Genomic DNA, 6000 nt, shown 5'->3' on the forward strand with positions numbered 1-6000 from the left:
TGAAGCCACGCTGTTGTAACACGTGCAGAATGTGGCTTTGCATTGTCTTGCTGAAATAAGCAAGGACATCCCTGAAAAAGACGTTGCTTGAATGGCAGCATATGTTGCTCCAAAACCTGTATGTACCTTTCAGCATTAATGGTGCCTTCACAGATGTGCAAGTTACCCATGCCATGGGCACTAATACCCCCCCAGACCATCAGAGATGCTGGCTTTTGAACTTTGCGCTGATAACAATCCGGACAGTCCTTTTCCTCTTTGGCCCAGAGGACACGACGTCCATGATTTCCAAAAACAATTTGAAATGTGGACTCATCAGATCACCGGACACTTTTCCACGTTGCGTCAGTCCATCTCAGATGAGCTCGGGCCCAGAGAAGGGGGTGGTGTTTCTGGGTTCTTAAACTGTTGAACTATTTGCTCACTCAGTTGTTCACAAAGAGGTGAACCTCGCCTCATCCTTGCTTGTGAACGACTGAGCTTTTCAGGGATGCTCCCTTTATACCCAATCATGATGCTCACCTGTTTCCAATTAACCTGTGGAATGTTCTAAACAGGTGTTTTTTGAACATTCCTCAACTTTCCCAGTCTTCTGTTGCCCCTGTCCCAACTTCTTTGGAATGTGTTGCAGGCATCAAATTCAAAATGAGTGAATATAATAAAATAATAATATAATATAAAACAATAAAGTTAATCCGTTTGAACATTAAATATCTTGTCTTTGTAGTGCATTCAATTGAATATAGATTGAAGAGGATTTGCAAATCATCGTATTCTGTTTTTATTTATGTTTTACACAACATCCCAACTTCATTGGAATTGGGGTTGTATATAGAACCTGAAGAACCCTCTCACCATGCACCTCTTAAGCATGAAGTGTTTCTATATACGTAAGAGTGTAGGAGCAACTGTGCACCTATCAAAAAGTGCTTTTTCCGTGTCATTGGTCCAAAGAATAGTTATTTTTATTTTTTATTTAAAAAAATCATGAAAAGTTTTGAATTATAAAAAAGCATATACTTTTACATATTATTTTGTGTTAACATTGTAGCGTCTAATTTGACAGCATTAGTAAATGTCTAATACTTAGCATGTGAGAAAATAGTGTTTACATTTCTATTTGGCTGTTTTTTCTGTGAAATGCACCCAGCCCTCATGTCTATAGGCATCACTTTGTATGCAGTTTACTCGCTTGACAGACCATTATTAAAATCACACATGCATTTGCTTTAGTCCAATGAAGGAGCACAATGACTGACAGGTATATTGATCCCCTGAGAGAGGCGCTGGGAGGGTGATATGTGGGTGTGTTTTGTTGTTTATTGTCTCTCTCTGATCTAAACCAGCAGCTGCTGGTGGTGCTGCCAGACCCGTGAGCAGCGCTGGAGGAAAGAGAGGTGCGGTGACCATGGTGACGCGAGCGGGATGCTGCAGCTTTCGATATCTCACTGTCAGTGGTGGGAGGATGCCATTGGGGAGAATGACAGCCACACCTGCAGCAGCTGTCACTGACATAATGAAGCATCGGTCCAGTCTGACACAAATCCTTTCGGCATGTTCCACAGTTGGCCTGCTTTTTCTGCCATTTGGTCAAACTCTTTTCTTATAAAATGAGCCTCTTTTCTTCAGCATTATTTGCATTTGCCCTGGTTATTTCCCCTTTTTACAGTTCGTAGCCTTTTCTGTTCCTCTCTCTAAGGTTTTCCAGTTCCTATTACCTTGATTAAAGGACTACTCCTTTAGTATTTTCAACTTAATCTACATCAGCCACATAGGTAGCAAAAAGTTGATTACCATGGACAATAATTGTAACACTCTTCCCTGTACTAGGTAAAAGAATAGAAAACCTGTTGACTTGAAGCACCTGCCCATCGACTGCTATTATATGATTGAGTCAACCAGTTTTCCGCTCTTGTCTGTTGTGCATCAAAATTACTGTCCATGGTAACAGAGCATAGGTAATAGATGAGACTGATAGAGGTTAGGTTCTAATATGCTTATGTATTCCCTTTAAGGTCTTTAAAGTCCTGTTTGAGCTGGGTTAGTTTTATATGCTGAGGTAATAGAATTAAATTATCAACAAGATTTGTTATTTTAATTTAGTACAAATCTAGAACATTCATAGTTTTTATTAAGCAATAGAACATGAGAGGGAGTGTGCTATTGTGAAATATCATCATGGCCAAATCACAGCCGTGATGTTATAGCGATAACAGACGACCTTGAGTGTTCTATTGTTTTTTTTACAACAGTTAAATAAATAAAATGAAAAAATAAATAAATAAATAAATAAATTCCCAAACTGACAGTTTGGGAATTTAGTGTAGTCTCATCTTCAGAGTGTGATCTTGAAAGTATCCATTTTCTGTTTGTGTGCAAAGTATGACGTTAAAACAGTCAAACGACTTGAGCGTCAAAGTAGTAGGCGACAAAGGCGTCTCAGCAGAGTGATACAGTGTTTGTGAAAAACCCTGATGTTATGGAGAAATAACAGTGTGGTTAGGATGCTTCTCAACCAATCAGCTTTCGAGTTTGGAACTAACTGTTGTATAACACTCAGTAATACCTGTATAATGACCTCCTGTACTCTGTAGTGTGTTGTTATTGTTATTGAGTGTGTTGCCTGTCATGTAATGCTGATGTATATATCTGGGCTATAATGTCTCAATATGGGCTATTTGTTGTAATTTGGTGAAATTACACAGATAATTCATCAGACTCGGCCAGTCACAAATTACAGAGCCTCCTCTATTAAAACTAGTATAGCTTGGACAGTGCTTAGTCCAGATCCTATATTTTTATTGTTTTATAAACTTTTAACATTTGTGTAGGTGTAGGTACCATAAATTCTAATTAATAAAATCTTTAACATTTAGAATTATACAGAGTGTTTCTGTGCCTTTAACACTGATATATGTAAATGTTCTCTGTTCTGATTGGGTGCCCTGCTTTGTGCCTTATTCAAAAAGCAATTCATTCTTTATAGCTTCAACATAGATGGTGCAGGCTATATAGCTGGATACATATATTTATGAGGACTGAACAGAGTGAACATAACTTTAACAGCCTGCCTCAAACTCTTTCATTAAAAAAAATAACTGCCCTTGATATGGTCTCTTTAAGAGACGCATGGGTAAAGTTTTAAAGTTTTCCTCCCCTGCATGATCTTCAGTTCACTTTCTAGTACCTGACAGCACAAGCATGGTTTGCTCTGTATCTTCAGAAAAACAGTAATTAAAGCCCTCTCACAGTGCATGCTTGGATTGAGTTCAGTGCAGGAGCAGTGACAACAGCATGCTGACAAGATGAATAGGATCTTCAGGTGACTGCAGGTGATGAGGCTGAGGTTAGAGATAGACATGCTCTGCTGCCTTTGGCATCAAGACTGTACACTCATTATTAGAATCTGATGCAGGATGCAGTGATAAATGGAGTATGACGGTGTTGTGTTTGACTGCAATAATACTTATCAGTAAAAAACTCTAACCAGTTGTTGAGCACTACTGATTGCTCATTGCACAGCAAGGGAAATTAAGCTGCTTCATTCAAGCAGTAATCATCAGTTCTGCCATTTTTTTAACGATCTCCAGTTCTCATTTGCAAACAATTAGACCCAGCCTGATTGCAGCCATCCACAGTTGGGTTTCAATGGCTCAGCAGTCGCCTCTTCGCCAGCTGTCATATTTGCACAGCTTAATAACAGTGGGTAGCATCCGTGGGAGACCATGGGTTATAAGAGGTGAGTATGTTCTGTTCTTTCTGTAACAGGACCTGGAGGGGACATCAGAGCTTTACAAACATCACCACTGATAACACGCTGTTGGAAGCTAACAGATCATTTGAGGGCCTGCAGCGGGACATAACGCAGCAGTGGACACATCTCTGTGCAGGACCTGGTCCCAGGGCGTTGTGGGTAAAGAGCAGGGTTATGGGACATTAGAGCACTTTGCAAAAGCCTCCTGGAGCACCCAAAGACAGTGCAATGACATCATCACAGAGGGCCTTTGAGAGAAAGAGAGAGAGAGAAAGAGAGTGGTTCACAGGCCCCAGTGTCATCTTCACAGAATGAGAGAAAAGTGATCTAACGGAGGGAGCACAGAGGTTGGAGAGGGAAACGAGACACAATGCGATTATCATCGGAAAAAAGCAACGAAGACGATGGACGTTTAATGCACAAATGCAGGAAAAAAGTGATATTTTATTACAGCAAAAAGGCTTTCAAAAATTACAGGAAAAGTCAGGAAAATGTGTCTGCCATGGATGGCACTAAAACCCAGTTTAACAGGGCTATAATTCACTTAGGCCTGATGTGTCCCGTCATTCACACGCTCAAATGCGCTGCCCCGAGCCCTCACTCCATCTGCGGAAAGTACACTTTTGACGAAAAAGCACTTTGTTGCTATTACTGTGGTGTTTCAAAGAGGAGTAAGAGCAAAAAAATTGGTGCTTCAAATTTCATTTTTTGATGTCCCATTCAATTGATCAGTTTATACAGTGAAAAACGAGCATGTTTCCTTCCAGAGAGGGGAAGGCCTTTTGTTACATGTACTATGCAATGCAGCATAATTAGATAACGGAGGTTACATTAAAGATGATTTATGCCAAAGATTATATCCATGGAGACGGCCTGCTCTCGCTGTATTCTCATATATCTTTGAGAAAATATGGGACGTCTGCTATGCAGACTTCAAACAAAACTATTAGACCCGCATAAAAGAAACATTAATTATTTTGACAGCATTGTTTTATATCAATTGATATTTGACATGTTATGAAAGCCAGAAATGTTTTCTTTAAAGGAATAGATGTGGCAGGAGTCGATAATGAATCATGAATATTTTCTGTCAGCAAAAATGCAGCGACACTCAGGCAACACAGAAAGTTTCAACAGAAATATGTGATCTGATCAAATAAATCACTAGAAACTCGAGCACACAGTGGGCTGCTCATAACAAACTGTATCCTTTGAATCGGGGTTATTTATGTTTCCATCCTTGTATGTTTTACATGTTTTTGATTAGTCATTTAAGTAGTTTTGAAGAGAAATTCCGCTTAAAAAAAATCTAGAGAATTGAATAATTGAGATAGAAACAAAGTCATTCAGAGTGATTTGATGTGAAATGGTGCGCTGTAGATAAACATCCTGACTCTGTTTCTCTTTGCAATGGTGGTGATAGGAACCTGGGGTTGCGATATCTACAACGACATTCATAATCCAACCTAACCAGTGAACATACATGTATCTTCATGTGTAATATAGATAGTGGTAAAATTAGGCAAATCTGAAAAAAAAAGCTTTCTTTGGGAACTTTTGTACCTTACACCATGAATCTTATGTCAACATCCAAGGCATCAGGCAGTGTATTCATAACCATTCCATGTAACTTCATGTAACTTTTGGAGCATTGAAAGCTTCAGTTTTCTGGTTCCTATCACCACCACTGTCAAAAATGACGTCTCTATAATGGTACATTTAACATCAAACCACTACAAATCTCTTTGTTTACATCTTAATTGTTTAATTACGCAGAAGTGTTGAAAAATCAGTGGAATTCCTCTTTAAAACTGCTCACATGACAAACTCTCACTTTAATTCACTAAAATGAACAGCTAGGATTAGGCTAAATAGCTTTTGTCTAATCCTGGTGTAAGAAAAACATATCTACCTATCATGGCTGATCAAGCAATGACAAGAAGACAATAAACGTTTTAACAACCATAGACACTAGCTCTGAGTTTTCTGAAGCAGTCAATAAATGCTCGACACAGTGTTAAATCAATGTGAATGCCTCTGTGGCTGGGGCTTAACGTTAGCATTAGCATGTAGCCTGCGGTGCTTGAGCACAGATCACCCGAGCGTAGCGGCAGGATCATTAACCTTAATTACCCCTCTAATCCACTCCCAGCTCTGCAGAGTAAACAGCCAGGCCCATTAGGCTGGATGACTGTCAGCCTGCAGGGCCCTGTGACTCCTCTGGCACTGAGAGCACTGCCTTAGGG

The sequence above is a fragment of the Pygocentrus nattereri genome, chromosome 8 (assembly GCF_015220715.1).
Source record: "Pygocentrus nattereri isolate fPygNat1 chromosome 8, fPygNat1.pri, whole genome shotgun sequence".
Taxonomy (NCBI): domain Eukaryota; kingdom Metazoa; phylum Chordata; class Actinopteri; order Characiformes; family Serrasalmidae; genus Pygocentrus; species Pygocentrus nattereri.